Here is a 16,946-nt window from a genome sequence, read left to right as displayed (position 1 = left end):
AAACATAATAACGTCCCCACGGCTGAAAGGGCGAGCATGTTTGGTGCGACCGGGATTGAAACCCGCTGTTCTCCAGGTTATTTAATTGCTCAGGTGATTAAGGCGCTCTCTCTACTCGTAACCGTAAAATGTTTTATTAACATTCAATAATGTTTCTTCTGTTTGTGCTTCTTTAACAATGTTTAGTCCTAACTCGTTACGTAAATGATGACAGTTAACCAAAAGAAACCCTTTTTTAATAAAATAATGTATTTATTCTAATAAATTCTGTGTCTGTTACTACAACATATAGTCTTCACATAAAACATACGAGAATATTTAGTTCTATATAAACATATGTCACACTTTGATAGTTTTATATGAAAAGGTCAGTCGCAATTTGGAAGCTTTATATATAAGGGTCAGTCGTACTTTGATAGTTTTATATGTAAGGTTCAGTCGTACTTTGATAGTTTTATATGTAAGGGTCAGTCGTACTTTGGTAGCTTTATATGTAAGGGTCAGTCGTAATTTGGTAGTTTTATATGTAAGGGTCAGTCGTAATTTGATAGTTTTATATGTAAGGGTCAGTCGTACTTTTATAGTTTTATATGTAAGGGTCAGTCGTAATTTGGTAGCTTTATATGTAAGGGTCAGTCGTAATTTGGTAGCTTTATATGTAAGGGTCAGTCGTAATTTGGTTGTTTTGTATGTAATGGTCAGTCGTAATTTGGTAGTTTTATATGTAAGGGTCAGTCGTACTTTGATAGTTTTATATGTAAGGGTCAGTCGTACTTTGGTAGCTTTATATGGAAAGGTCAGTGGTACTTTGATAGCTTTATATGGAAAGGTCAGTGGTACTTTGATAGTTTTATATGGAAAGGTCAGTGGTACTTTGATAGTTTTATATGGAAAGGTCAGTGGTACTTTGATAGTTTTATATGTAAGGGTCAGTCGTACTTTTATAGTTTTATATGTAAGGATCAGTCGTAATTTGGTAGCTTTATATGTAAGGGTCAGTCGTAATTTGGTAGTTTTATATGTAAGGGTCAGTCGTACTTTGATAGTTTTATATGTAAGGGTCAGTCGTACTTTGGTAGTTTTATATGTAAGGGTCAGTCGTAATTTGGTAGTTTTATATGTAAGGGTCAGTCGTAATTTGATAGTTTTATATGTAAGGGTCATCGTACTTTGATAGTTTTATATGTAATGGTCAGTCGTAATTTGGTTGTTTTATATGTAATGGTCAGTCGTAATTTGATAGTTTTATATGTAATGGTCAGTCGTACTTTGATAGTTTTATATGTAAGGGTCAGTCGTACTTTGGTAGCTTTATATGTAAGGGTCAGTCGTACTTTGGTAGCTTTATATGTAAGGGTCAGTCGTACTTTGATAGTTTTATATGGAAAGGTCAGTGGTACTTTGATAGTTTTATATGTAAGGGTCAGTCGTAATTTGGTAGCTTTATATGTAAGGGTCAGTCGTAATTTGGTAGCTTTATATGTAAGGGTCAGTCGTAATTTGGTAGTTTTATATGTAAGGGTCAGTCGTACTTTGATAGTTTTATATGTAAGGTTCAGTCGTACTTTGATAGTTTTATATGTAAGGGTCAGTCGTAATTTGGTTGTTTTGTATGTAATGGTCAGTCGTAATTTGGTAGCTTTATATGTAAGGGTCAGTCGTAATTTGGTTGTTTTATATGTAATGGTCAGTCGTAATTTGGTAGTTTTATATGTAAGGGTCAGTCGTACTTTGATAGTTTTATATGTAAGGGTCAGTCGTACTTTGGTAGTTTTATATGTAATGGTCAGTCGTAATTTGGTTGTTTTATATGTAATGGTCAGTCGTAATTTGGTTGTTTTATATGTAATGGTCAGTCGTAATTTGGTTGTTTTATATGTAATGGTCAGTCGTAATTTGGTAGCTTTATATGTAAGGGTCAGTCGTAGCTTTATATTAAGGGTCATAGTTTTATAGTTTTATATAATGGTCAGTCGTAATTTGGTAGCTTTATATGTTAGGGTCAGTCGTAATTTGGTAGTTTTATATGTAAGGGTCAGTCGTAATTTGATAGTTTTATATGTAATGGTCAGTCGTAATTTGGTAGTTTTATATGTAAGGGTCAGTCGTACTTTGATAGTTTTATATGTAATGGTCAGTCGTAATTTGGTAGTTTTATATGTAAGGGTCAGTCGTACTTTGGTAGTTTTATATGTAAGGGTCAGTCGTAATTTGGTAGCTTTATATGTAAGGGTCAGTCGTAATTTGGTAGTTTTATATGTAAGGGTCAGTTGTACTTTGATAGTTTTATATGTAAGGGTCAGTTGTACTTTGATAGTTTTATATGTAAGGGTCAGTCGTAATTTCTTGATTTTCTTCCATATTCATCAGGACATCAAAAAAAAAAGGTTTTACTGAATTCAAAACGACATCTAAATTTCTAGTACGTTTTATTCAGCCCTCCAGTAAGACAGCGGAACTTCTGTGGACTTACAATGATAGAAACCGGGTTTTGATACCCGTAGTGGAGAAAGAGCACAGAGCGCCTATTGTGTAATTTTGTATTCAACTTCAGGCTAAGAAACACCCCTTCAATATATGTATAAAAATGTCACTTTATATAACAAGGTAGGTTTACGGACATACAATGATAAAATCGGGGGTTCAATTCCGCGTGGTGGACACATCATGTAGCCCAATGTGGCTTTTCTCCGGAACAAAGTATTGTTTTATATATCAAATAATCAAAAATATATCTTCTTTGACCATCTAAAATAATTTATACGCGCACTTCAAAATACTGAAAACAAAATATAAAAAGTTTTACGTTGCTGGTTGAAACACCTGTACTCGACTTGTAGGGTGTTTGTCCACAAACAACGAGTCTGATATTTTCGAGTGCAACTAATTTTGAATAGAAGAACCATACATTTGAAGGAAGGATATTCAATGTTGTTTTATGATTCAAATATAACGGATAAAAATCAAGGCCTTTATTTAACTTCCACGATTACAAATCTCACAATCTTTTTTTATAATTATGCAAAGTCCGATAAAAACAAAACAACAAAACAGTGTACTCGATTTTCAGGCAAGAAATGAACAGATTTGTGGAGAATTTACGAAACGCTATGTAAGCTACGTACAGTTAACGACGCAAGGCTGGTTTGTTACCCTGACAACGAGGTATGCGCGTTCCTCCTCAAACGACAAGAAACTTCAGCCACCAAAGAATTCGAAAACTGCTTATAACGCAGTGCGTTCATTTATATACTCAATACTCGTTACCTCTCTTTGAATACAATGATCTAACCAGAAGATTTAATGAGAAAAAAAATCCTTTTGTTTTTTTGGTCTTACTAACGACGTCCAACGTGTACCAATTTGCTGTTATGATATTTAGAGGAAAATCTAAATCACATACTATATTACACGTTGTAATTCATGAACGGCATATTATTTTCACCTCTATATACTGCAGTACCTACAGACCATACTAACACCAGTATTTGTCCCTAAACATCTGTGTCTTTGTGTAGAGAAGTGATGGCACGTAAGAAAACTGTATTTAAATGTGGATGACCTAGTTAAAACAAGAAGTTTCACGATACATATTCAACTTCTAGATCGGAAATTGTTATTATAATTATAATACAATAAAAGTGTAAACAAAAAATATTTCAGTTTGCTGCTAATGTGACACAGAAGATTCCTTTAAAAAAGTAAAAGGTGCTTTCATTTTTGTTTCTCAAGTATAAAATTGTAAGCAATCGATTGGTGGTGGTTGGATGAAAACAACTATATGGATAACTTCGGTTAAAACGTGTTTCACAATAATAACTGGTTGAATAATGTGTCATATTCCACTTGAAACATGTTTGGTTATCATAGTATCTACCAATGTAGATAAAGTAACTAGTGAATAAAATAGTAAGAAGCATCCTGTAGCATTTGACGAAGTAACGTTTCCAAGTCACCTACAGTCGTCTACGAAGATAACATCTTTCAGAGCACGTGTATGATGTTGATGAATGTCTTCTAAGTCGTTTTACTATAACTGATGGATGGATGACCTTTCAAGTTAAGTTTATGAAAGTCAGATGCAGTAGTTTATGAAAGGTGTCTACAAAGTCACTTTACTATAATGACGGATGGATCATCTATCGAGCTATGTGTGGTGAGTTTATAAAAGTCCAATGTGATAGTTGGTCCGCTAAGTGAGTTTACTGTAACTGATCATCTTTCTGGTCCCAGTTACTGTAGGTGATTAATGCAGCATTCACAAACTCATCAACAAGTTCTTATTTCTCAATTATCTGAAAAACACAACTCATTTTCTCGATTGTTTAAGACAATTTGTTTATGATGTGTTAATAAAAAAGCTAGATTAACAATTGAATGACAAAGCTGTTAAAATAAACCGTTCTTCAAATGTTAAGAGAAGAAGACAGATTAACACTCCTCCTAACTTCAATCTAAGGCCTGGCATGGCCTAGAGCGTTAAGGCGTGCACTTCGTTATCTGAGGGTCGCGGGTTCGCGCCCGAGACGCGCGAAACATGCTCGCCCTCCCAGTCGTGAGGGCGTTATAATGTGACGGTCAATCCCACTATTCGTTGGTAAAAGAGTAGCCCAAGAATTGGCGGTGGGTGGTGATGACTAGCTGCCTTCCCTCTAGTCTTACACTGCTAAATTAGGGACGGCTAGCGCAGATAGCCCTCGAGTAGCTTTGCGCGAAATTCAAAACAAACAAACTTCAATCTACTTATCACACATTTTGAAAAAAATTTTGTTGTAATGGAATAACTACAATATGATGAAAATAACAGCTTTCTTTTTGTGTTTTTACGGGGGGGCGTCAAAGTCTTGTTTTACAATATCCTCAGTACGTTCTCTTTCAGTTAGCATAAATTAATTATTGTGGAAGCGATTAACACCCTAGCTCGCTGTTTTTCGGATACACCAACTGAAAACAAATGGCCGAGCGCGTTAAGGCATGCGACTCGTAATCTGAGGGTCGCGAGTTCGCATCCGCGTCGCGCCAAACATGCTCGCCCTCCCAGCCGTGGGGGCGTTATAATGTAACGGTCAATCCCACTATTCGTTGGTAAAAGAGTAGCCCAAGAGTTGGCGGTGGGTGGTGATGACTAGCTGCCTTCCCTCTAGTCTTACACTACTGAATTAGGGACGGCTAGGTGCAGTGGGCTAACAACCTACTCTTTTAAAAACCTGTTACGGAAACCGCAGTGATTGCGGCCCTATGTTCCTTAAGGAATCGAGTGGCAGATGATGATGAACTGAAAACAATAATTATTTCTCACGCCTGAATTAATTATTAATTATCTGTATTTGTGTAGTACCTCAAGCTGAGTGTTTGCTTCTGATGAGCTATTTACTGATAAAAAGTTACCTTAAAGCAAACAAAAACAAAATTATGCAAAACCAACAACGAATTTGGTTAAACGCATGACGTCTAGAACGTGCACGCCTGTGAAATCGTTTGCTACTGCTGGTAATTTGATTGTTTGGGTTTCCTTCATTAATAGTTAAAAATTGAATTCCATTAGTTTTAAGAAGCTTAAAACGTAGCCATTTGACAAAACTATGCAAAACGAAACGAGTCTTCCACTGAATTTGTTATTTCATTCTTTTTTGTTAGCCGTTAAGGTTAAACAGATTTTAAGAATGATTGTACTAATGCGAGATTAACTTACAATCAGATCTCATCTCACAAGATCGGCCTTCAGTCATTCCTAGTTAAATGAGAAACAACACGTGATCCTGCTGGCCCGGCATGACCAGGTAGTTGAGGTACTCGACTCGTAATCTGAGGGTCGCGGGTTCGAATCCCCATCGCACCAAACATGCACGCCCTTTCAGCCGTGGGGGCGTTATGTTACAGTCAATCCCACTATTCGTTGGTAAAAGAATAGCCCAAGAGTTGGCGGTGGGTGGTGATGACTAGCTGCCTTCCCTCTAGTCTTACACTACTAAATTAGGGACGGCTAGCACAGATAGCCCTCGAGTAGCTTTGTGCGAAATTCAAAAGACAAACAAACTTTGCGCGAAATTCAAAAACAAAACAAACACGCGATCTTGAGGCTCGTGTGGTCACTCAGACAAAGGTTAAATTTTACTTTCGCATCAAAAATAGGATAACGGAATACATTTGCTGAAAAACAAATATTAATGACAACGGTTTGCTCACTATAGTAACTTATATAATTAACACAGCCAGTTGTTTCTTGTTTTTTTACCACTGACTAAGTCTACTATTCGTTGGTAAAATAATGGTCCACGAGCTGGCGATGGATGGTGATGACTAGCTGTCTTTTCTCTAGTCTGTCACCGCTAAATTTGGGACGGATAGCGTGGCTAGCCCTCGCGTAGCTTTGCGTGAAATTCTAAACAAACATCGTTTATATAAATAAATTGAAAAAGTTCATAAAATTGCACAAAAATTAGAACACGATATAAAAGAAATTCTCTCTTCTGTCACAACTGAACGTGCTCATTTTACTTTAATATGCTTGTAACGAACTCAGAGAGAGCAGTCTATGTGCGTGTGGTTTTAAAAACGCCGGTGAAAGAAGATTCAAACATAACACGTGTATTACCCTAAAATCCAAAGGCCTCGTTACAAAATTCGAGTAACAGAATTTGGAACAGCTCGAGCTGTCTTTAGTGTTGTTTTACCTTGGCCCGTAATTGGTCAATCTATCTGCTAAAAGAAAATCCAGAAAGATATGTCTGTTCTAGTCGATAACAACAAAACCTCTCAAAGTTTTCCCTGGATTGAACGTTATGAACGGAACACTCAGACCGTACCATTTCCTTAATGTTACAGCCAATATACTAGGAAAAAGCTTTCCAAACATACTCACCGGGTAGACCTGTGTAATCCGCTTATAGACTTTCCAGTGAAATCTCGGATAAAATTGTTCTAACGCAAGAAAGAAAGATAAATTTAATTTGGTCGAAAGAAAACGCCTTACTCAAGCTGTGGTTGAAAAATAAAAGTTAAAAATGCTTTTTTGAGTGCTATGAAACTATGAAAGTTTTACTTGTTTTGAGGTAAAAGTTTAAAAAAAAGTAAATTTCCCAGTATAGGTTAAGATCCCCTCCCACTAACATAATAATATAAATAGGCAAAACAATTATGGAAATTTGTTTTGCATGTGGTTCGTATTTGGTGAAACGCGTGACGTCAAAAACGTGCATGTGTTCCGAATAATATTTTACCTGTGAAATCGTTTGCTACTGCTAGTAATTTGAGTGTTTGGGTTTCATTCATTAATAGTTAAAAATTGAATTCCATTAGTTTTAAGAGGCTTAAAACGTAGCCATTTGACAGAATCTAATCTTATTTCTTCGAAAACATACAGCTAGGCTTAGTATAATTTGGCGTTTAAGGCTCTCGCAATCTGTGGGTCGCGGCCTGTAATACCGTCACCGAATATGGTCGCCCTTTCAGACGTTTTAACGTAAGTATTCTTTGTTAAATTGTCGTCTAGGTGTTGGTGGTTGATGCACAAATGACTCCCGTGTAGTTTTCGCGCAACATATTCAACAAACGAAACTACAGAAACAAAAATAATAACAAAATAACTGAAAAAAAAAAGTTTCTCTCTCGAGTCTTCTCCGTTTTGCTGGTATGTGATATTTAGCCGGACTCGAAGCGAAGGTTGTCTTTTAGTATACGTACAATCAACTATATTTTATTTTATTTAAAAAGAAAGATAAATCACACCAGACATATGAGCTCGTATCTAACACCGGTCTGTATTTGAATGTATTTGTCCATTAGGACAGATATTTTAAAGACGACAACTGTTGAAGTGCAATTAGATGATTTGTTTGTAATTAAGTATAAAGCTGCACAATGGGTTGTGTGTGCGATACAAACCATAGGTGTCAAAACCAGATTTTTAACGTATAAAGTTTGTAGACTTACACCTATGCTACGAGGGAAGGGGGGGGAAGTAGAAGTTAGATGGTCTTGTGTTAAAACGACTAACTTATTTTTCTATACTTTGTGTATAGTCATGATTACGTTAAGCTTTGACTTCCGGGGGCCCAATGGTAGTACTGCCGGCTAACGACGTTAAGTTTTGGAATTCGATACCTGATACACATATTAAACATTGAGTAGCTATCGCTTAACAAAACCAACCGAACCAAACCCTTATTATGCTTATGTGTACAGTTTTAAGTCAATCATATGTACGGGTTATTATTAAACAAATTCATTTTCGAATCCGGGATTTTACGTTTCAATGTTCTTGACGTTTTTGTTTCTCCATAGAACTCTTGTTCGATGTTGTTTACAGGTCTGTTTTTAAAATTTGCATATATTTACATGTACATCGATCGGAGTAATGTCAAGTCTAATAACATTAGAACAGTTGAAAATAATTAAGCTTTTAGTTTTTAGAAGGTAGCTATATATATTAAATAAATCATTACATGTGGAACAGTGGCTAGCATGATGCTACGTGAGGCTGAGGTTCTCTGGTTCGTGTCCCGTTAAGTTAAAAACAAAACAAAACAACGCATTCTGCACTTTGAAGCTATAAGTGTGCTACAATGGGATACATTGATTCATTTCACATCGGAAAGCTTGACGCGCGTGTCAACCAGTCCCATAATGAAAAAGGTTCATGTATTTTTTATACTCTTAAAAACTAATTTAAAACATTTTGATTTGATTCTAGGTGAAAAAATTAGCGAAAATTAATTATTCCTATACCTACCTCATTATGTCTCTTCCTTCCCGTTGTTTTCTTGTGTTTGATTAATTTTATCTGTGTGAACCTACCCCCAAAGCGTGTGTCAATTTCACCCCTACCTTGGATAGATTTGGCACACAGCGAATACTATTCTATTACGTTCATTTCTAAGCAAATTAGCAAAGAGTTACCTGATTTGTTTTTGACATATAATAAAGGACGATGACCTGGCACGGCCAGGTGGTTAGGGCGCTTGACTCGCAATCTGAAGGTGGCGGGTTCGAATCCCCTTCATACCAAAAATGATCGCCCTTTCAGTCGTGGGGGCGTTATTATGTGATGATCAATCCTACTATTCGTTGGTAAAAGAGTAGACCAAGGGTTGGCGGTGGTGGCGATGACTTGCCGCCTTCCCCCTTGTCTTACACTGATGAACTGGGGACGTCTAGCGAAGATACCCCTTGTGTAGCTTTGCGTGAAATTCAAAAACTGACAAACATATAGAAGATGTCTAGTATATGTTTGTATCGAATTTTCATATCCTGAAGTTCACAGATGACGTTTATTTACAAATTGAAAAAATGAATCAGTCAGGCTGGTTTATCCTGTTAAGTTACTAAAGTCTAATAACGTTTGAAGCTCGAACAATTGGGTTGAGAGAGTTTAATAATCGAAGTGTACAGCTTTTCGAAGGTAAGATGCAGAGTAAACCGTCTCTTTTCAGTATCACATAAGAACCTTACTAGAATAACTAGTATTAATTACATAAAGATGGTAAAAATGATACATTTATTTATCTGCTTTAACACCAGTGAACTAATTGCTGACCTCAAATCTCTGTTTGTTTTTAATTTCGCGCAAAGATACACGAAGGCTATCTGCATTAGTCGTCCCTAATTTAGCAGCCAGTTATCATCAATCGTTTGCTTTTTTTGTTGTTTTTTTTTAATTTCGCGCAAAGCTACTCAAAGGCTATCTGCGCTAGCCATCCCTACTTTAGAAGTGTAAGACTAGAGGGAAGGCAGCTAGTCATTACCACCAACCGCCAACTCTTGGGCTACTCTTTTACCAACGAATAGTGGGATTGACTGTAACATTATAACTTCCCCACGGCTAAAAGGGCGAGCATGTTTGGTGCGACGGGGATTCGAACCTGCGACCCTCGGATGACGAGTCGAACGCCCTTGGTCATTCAGCGCTTGACCTCAAATCAAAAGAAACTTTCTATTAAGGTTTAAATAGCAATGTCCGACAACTACACAAGTTTTAAAATCCCCCATACCTTCTTTCCCGTCACCCCTCCTCCAACAACAACATGCAACAATATAATTTTCTTTCGGGTTTCCTGGAGAATTAATATCAGTAATATAAAAATAAATTCTAATTCTCAACGTATGCACTCTCTACAGACTTCATTTCCTATCGTTCTCCAGTAGGTCAGTAGTAAGTTTACGGAGCTACAACGGTGAAATCCAAGATTCGATTCTCCTGGTGGACAGAGCGCGGATGGACTATCGTGTAGCTTTGGGCTAAACCAACAAACAAATAATTTCCTACCTACTGGTCAACAATGAAGCTTGAAGCCCCACAATTCTGCCCTTATAAAGAAGATTATAATTTATTTAAAATTTTTACACTGAATGTTATATTTTGAGCTGTGTGAACTTAACGAAAAGTTTGAAGAACATCTATCATGTGTGAAAGAAAACTGAGAAAACGTAGATACCTTAAAAATTTCTTATCTAGATCTCGTGTGGATACAATTTCCGTTTCTCTATTTTTAGAACACTGATGGGCGTCACAGTTTCCCCGTTACGAAGTCTTATCGATGGCATTAGAAACAAGAAGACAAATACTTTATAAGTTCAACCATTAAAATTTTCTGTAGGATCTTACAAGAATTTTCAAGAACTTTCTAGAATGTTGTAGAACTTTTAACCTGGCTCATTTGGTGCACCTCAAAGAGGAATACAACAGCGTCAAGACCTTGCTAGAAGCCTTAAAGTATGATGTGTATGGCTGGGAGGTTATCAGAGACTTCAAAATGGTGACATTCCTGATGGGTCTCCAAGGAGGCTTTACCAAGTTTCCCTGTTATCTTTACCTTTGGGACAGCAGGGACACTGCAGCGCACTACAACAGGAAGCACTGGCCGCAATGGACCAAGTTCTCTGTGAGGAGGCACAATGTCAAGTGTGAGCCACTAGTGAACCTCCAGAAGGTGTTGTTCCAACCATTGCACATAAAATTGGGTCTCATGAAACAGTTTGTCATAGCTCTTGATAAGGAGTCTGCAGCGTTCAAGTACCTTCGAGACTTCTTCCCTAAGCTTCTGAGGCAAAGGTTAAAGCTGGTGTCTTCGTTGGACCACAAATAAAGAAGATCCTGGAGTGCACAAAATTCCCAAGAAGCTCAGTAGGAAAGAAAAAAAAGCTTAGAGCAGCTTTGTCGCAGTGGTTCGGGGCTTCTTGGGCAATCACAAGGCTAAACATTATGTGAAATTGGTTGAGGCTCTGGTAAAGAACTACAGCAAAATGGCTGCAGGATGTCCCTGAAAATCCATATCCTTGACGCTCATCTAGATAAATTCAAGGAGAACATGGGAGCATACTTAGAGGAGCAAGGCGAGCGCTTCCACTGAGATATACTGGACTTTGAACGCCGCTACCAAGGAGCGTATAACAAAAACATAATGGAAGACTATATTTGGGGGCTGATACGTGAAAGTGATTTACATTACAGTCGCAAATCTCGAAAAACTATTCACTTTTAAACATTTTTATAACTTTAGTATAAATACACGTAAATCTTGATTCATATGTTGTTTTATTCAGACATTATGTAAATGAAAATGTGCAAATTTGCCCATTTTTACATAGAAAATAGGTTAATTTCTAAATTTCATTATCCAGGTCACAAAAGCAAAGTTTGAAGGGAATAATGGCCGTTTTCTGTACTTTTACAACATAAGCAATAAAGAAATAACACACATTATCCAGCAACAAACTTTGTGTTACATTGTGTTATCTCTGTTATAAGCACGTAGAGAAACTGACGTCTGAGAATCTGTGGGATGAATCATATTTTTGTTGGTACGAGTTCACTATTAAATGTTAGCCCCAAATCTTTCACACTAACAAGCTTTTGTATTCAGACTATTTCGTGTGATTTCATGTTTCATACCCGTGAAGACCAGTTTGTGGTTCTCAACGTGAACTTTGGTTTACGCCATCAGTTTAACACTCATGACAACAGTTATGTAAATATATTATAACCATAAAATATTCAAACCATAAACCAAAACACATTAACATGATTTTTTTAAATACGCTGTACATTAAAAAAAAGGATCCTAGGGTCCAAGCTACAACGTGGGATTATAAAATGTATCTTAGGTTTGGAGGTGACTGCGGAAATAGGACCCACATTGCGGTGGGGATACACCGTCTATCAGTCTTAACCTCCAATTCGCTTGTCTCACATAAGGAAATTAGGAGAGCGAAATGTGGATGCTCAAGCTCGCAACGTCCTGCATCTATATCACCCTTCACTGCCTGCACACAGTTGTGGGAAAGTGACTGCTCTCCCAAGTTAGAATAGGAAAAAGACAAACATAAAATGATGAAAAAAATAAAAATACAAATAAGGTACTACCATCTGTGGGTAAGTAAGATAAAGCTTAACTCTTGAAGTTAGCATTCTTACCCCCAATATGGTAGAGGAACGAATTAACACAATATGAGCAAAGTGATAGTTTACTGTGATTGTCGTGCTTTTATATGAGGCATAAGGTGTACATCCGCATAAAGTAGTGCCAAGTTCTTAGATGATCTTAGTTTCAACTAAAAATTTATAGTAATTTTTAATAGAATTTCTCTGATTTTATTTATTTGTATTTATTCAATACATTTTTGTATTTATTACAGAATAATTTAGCCACCCCCAGTGGCTCAGCGGTATGTCTGGAGATTTACAACGCTAAAAACCGGATTCCGATACCTGTGGTGACCAGAGCACAGATAGCCTGTTGTGTAGTTTTGTGCTGAATTCAAAGTAACAACAACAGAATAATTTTATCTAAAATGGCTTTATTAAATCCACTGACTATTAATTTTCGTATCAGTATATCAACATTATTAAAATATTATAATTTATTATAAATTTTACAATATCTGAATAAATATATATACACTGCTGGCCAAAATCTTAAGGCTAATAAACATAAAGAAAAATATGCATTTTGCGTTGTTAGACTCAACCACTTATTTGAGTAGAGCTTCGAAAGATGAAAATAAGAAAATGGAAAGTGAATTTCATAGTGAAATTAGTCTAAATACTAGCTGGTCAAAAGTTTAAGACCACACCAAAAAGAAGTCCTAAACAGGGTAGGAAATGCCCAACAAGAGGTATCATGGTCAATATAAGCGTTTATAGAAGGCTGGCTGGAACGTTATTCCAAGTGGTGAAGAAAGCTTCACGAAGATCATGCACTGTTTGACGTCCATTTCTATATACTTCCCTCGCCATCCGCCCCCAAACATTTTCAATGGGATTCAGTTCGGGCGAACACGCTGGATGGTCCAAAAGAATCACGTTATTCGCCATGAAAAAAGTTCTTTGTCCTGCGGGCATTGTGGATTGCAGCGTTGTCCTGCTGAAAAATCCAATTATTTCCACACAAGCGAGGGCCTTCAGTCAATAAGGATGCTCTCTCCATCATGTTAATGTAGCCAGCTGCTGTTTGACGCCCCTGTGTAACCTGAAGCTCCATTGTTCCATAGAAGGAGAAAAGCACCCCAGTTCATGATGGAACCTCCACTGTGTCGTGTAGAAAAAATCTTCGGGGGGATATCCTTATCATGCCAGTGACGTTGGAAGCCATCTGGACCATCCAGGTTAAATTTTTTCTCATCAGAGAACAAAACCTTCTTCCACTTTTCTACATCCCACGTTTGGTGTATAACCGAGCTGTTTCGTGGTGTGGAAGGAGGCGTGGCCTTTGAAGACGTTTACGGTTTTTAAAGCCTTTCTCTCGTAGATGCCGTCTGGTGTCTTGCCGGACAATCCGTCAAATCCTCCTGCTCAACGCCGGCGAAATTTTCTTGGGCCGACCACTTGAAATTCTCGTTCCATATCCCTTAGGGTCTTTAAAGAAATTTGCAACAGCAGTTTTACTACGCCCAATCTTACCAGCGATGGCACGTTGAGAGAGACCATGCTTTAGCAGCTTGACAATTCTGCTACGTTGACACTCTGTAAACTTTTTAGCCTTTGCCATGTTTTTACCCAATGTAACATAGGAGATGTCAGTGGGAGATGTTGACAACGCTAGTGCTTGAACACAAATGACTAAATTTTGTTACGTGTTTACCGATTAACGCTTCGTTTCAGTATGGTCTTAAACTTTTGACCAGCTAGTATTTAGGCTAATTTCACAGTGTTCACATTTTCCCTTTTAACTGCTACAAAAGTTTATTTTTTTTATTTTCCCTTTCCTTATTTTCATCTTTCGAAGCTCTACTCAAATAAGTGATTGAGTCTAACAACGCAAGATGCATATTTTTTCTTTATGTTCATTGGCTCTAAGATTTTGGCCAGCCGTGTATTTCATAAATACAGTTTTATTCAACCATAAGTTTCAATACTGGCACTTAATCAAGATATTTGTATGAACATCAAAAAGCAACAAGTGTTACGAAATTATTCTTTTTAAAAATGAATTAATACTGCTATTTAGGATTGTAGTTATTAACAAGGGTCAAGTTTATAATTTCATCATCAACAATTTACATGTTAGAAGTTTTATTAGTAACACGTCTAAATACTGGTAGTTAGGAGCATGATCCAGTTACATATTATAAATGTTATTAGAGGTGATAATTTGATTATAGTAGTCGTACAAGGAAAAATTCAATGAAAATAACCTATAAGTGGGAAGCCAACAGTACTTCTGATACCGAGAAATGAGTGATGTCACACGAGTGGAAGACTGAACCATGAATATGGTATGGTGTCTTTACTTGTATTTGATAGGAAATAAGCACATTCAAAGAACTGGGATAGTGTCATATTTAGTATAAGGACTGTTTTTTAATGTGTAGTTGGCCAATATTTAGTGTTCATCACAATGTCTACTTTATCGTTCTTATTACCAACCATTATCAACGTTTCTTTAAATAGGTTGTTGTGCCTTTTGAAATGCGGTTCCAAGTGTTTTGGTGTAATTACGGATTCTGTCCATTTTTGTTCCTCAGGTAACGTTTCCAACGCTCCAGATCACTCTAACTGGATTTGTCGTGGTTCTAAACTGGCCAATTTAAATTCTAGATGTTATTTGTCTTAACCACTAACGTGTGGCGTAACATGGTGGATTAGTTTACTAAACAAAATATGGTCCCCCCCCAAACAAAAAACAAACTCACCTAGTTCATTATCGACCTAAATACTACTATATCTTCAAAGCTAGTGGGCTTACTGACCATTACCAGTGAACCAAGAACAGATCATCTAAACTAGTCCATGAAAATACCCCAGTTCACGTCCAAATCTTTCTTCAGCTGACCGTCAAACCCAATCCCGTTTCGAAAGTACAGTGAGCACAGAGATTACAACGTCTATTTTGATATTTCTATAAATGCCGATAGAATATAAGTTTGGTATTTAAACGTCTAGTTATATATATTGTAATATTGTACCGGTATTAACACACACATACTTAAACTGTGGAGTTAAAAAACATGTATTAATAAGCTTTGTAATATACTGTAGGGGCTAAGAGAACACAAGTTTTACTATTTAATACATCTATTAATATTCTGATGCAATATTGTATCGGTATTAATACACGCACTCTCAAACTGTGGAGGTCAAAACATGTATTAATAAGCTTTGTAATATACTGTAGGAGGTAATAAAATGGAGTTATTGTGTTGTTATATTTTGTAATATTGTATTGGCCCTAACGTCCCCTGCTGGGACAACGCTAAGTCTACGGATTTGCAACGCTAAAATCATGGGTTCGATTCCTCTTGGTGTACTCAGTAGATAGCCCGATGTGTTTGGTGTAAGAAAACACACATGCACACTCGATCCCAACACACTCGGTTAAACTGTACTATTATTATATTTGTTTACATATCTACAAATAGTTTATAGTTACAAGTACGAACAATCAAAGAAGCAGGCTTATAATACTCATCTGCACATGTTGGAAAGTTTATCCCTAATAACCTCGTCGTTAAAGTGTAATACTCATCATATTTGTCTCTTTATATGTCTTGTAAAATGTATATTAGTTTATTCTGCTATAGATATATTCTAGTTGCAAATCCCTTTTTTATCTGTTTTGCAATATTTTTATTTTACGTCAAATTATGTGAAGTTATTATGTTTTATAAACCTCTTAACTGTTCTCCTGCTAGGTTTTCGAGCTATCGCAACAGTCGAGGAGGTTTTAGTAGTAATAAACAAGAAACAACAACAAAAATAGAATAGCTGATTCTTACCAGTTTTGAGGAATGCAAGACTGTCTGTACCCAGAGTGAGAAGGCTGAATGACAATTGCAGCAGAAAACGCTCGTTAAGCCTTGAAAGACTGAGAGCATGCGCACTCGTTGGCATAGCGATAATTGTATCCCAGGTTTCGTGAATTGTACATAATGAAGTTCGGTTTGTTTTGTTTTTTTGGAATTTCGCACAAAGCTACTCGAGGGCTATCTGTGCTAGCCGTCCCTAATTTAGCAGTGTAAGACTAGAGGGAAGGCAGCTAGTCATCACCACCCACCGCCAACTCTTGGGCTACTCTTTTACCAACGAATAGTGGGATTGGCTGTCACATTATACGCCCCCACGGCTGGGAGGGCGAGCATGTTTAGCGCGACGCGGGGGCGAACCCGCGACCCTCGGATTACGAGTCGCACGCCTTACACGCTTGGCCATGCCGAGCCATGAAGTTCGGATCACAAAGATTAGAATAAATACATTCTAATCCGAAGTCTTTTTATGCTTGGCGGTGTGAAGCAAAATAAAAGTTAGACGATACATTTTGTCTGTAACTTTAACTAAAGACGAGTTACAGACTTAAACAACAAGAAAAAAGTTTAAACTCGTCGAACTTTCATGTGCCACGTGCTGATGAAATATCGCCTTTTAAAACGACCGTTGAATCGGTTTAACTACATAAACGATCACACTGAGGACTCCTAAAAACGGATCTTCCATTTTTTAAAGACACTTATCA

The 16,946-nt window shown here is 37.0% G+C and overlaps 1 pseudogene across 1 annotated transcript in view; it reads right to left on the bottom strand.

Moving 5' to 3' along the window:
• The window catches only part of LOC143234338 (5-hydroxytryptamine receptor pseudogene), a 31,321-nt pseudogene extending 15,065 nt beyond the window's left edge, over window positions 1-16,256 (bottom strand). Inside the window, exon 1 of the transcript XR_013018631.1 lies at window positions 16,213-16,256. The product of XR_013018631.1 is annotated as a 5-hydroxytryptamine receptor pseudogene (transcript). The remainder of the gene's footprint in view (window positions 1-16,212) is intronic.
• Between the last annotated feature and the right edge of the window lie 690 nt (window positions 16,257-16,946).

Source organism: Tachypleus tridentatus, chromosome 12 (genome assembly GCF_004210375.1).
Source record: "Tachypleus tridentatus isolate NWPU-2018 chromosome 12, ASM421037v1, whole genome shotgun sequence".
Lineage (NCBI taxonomy): Eukaryota > Metazoa > Arthropoda > Merostomata > Xiphosura > Limulidae > Tachypleus > Tachypleus tridentatus.
Note: the sequence above shows the minus strand (reverse complement) of the source record. Positions and strands in the feature narration are given on the sequence as shown.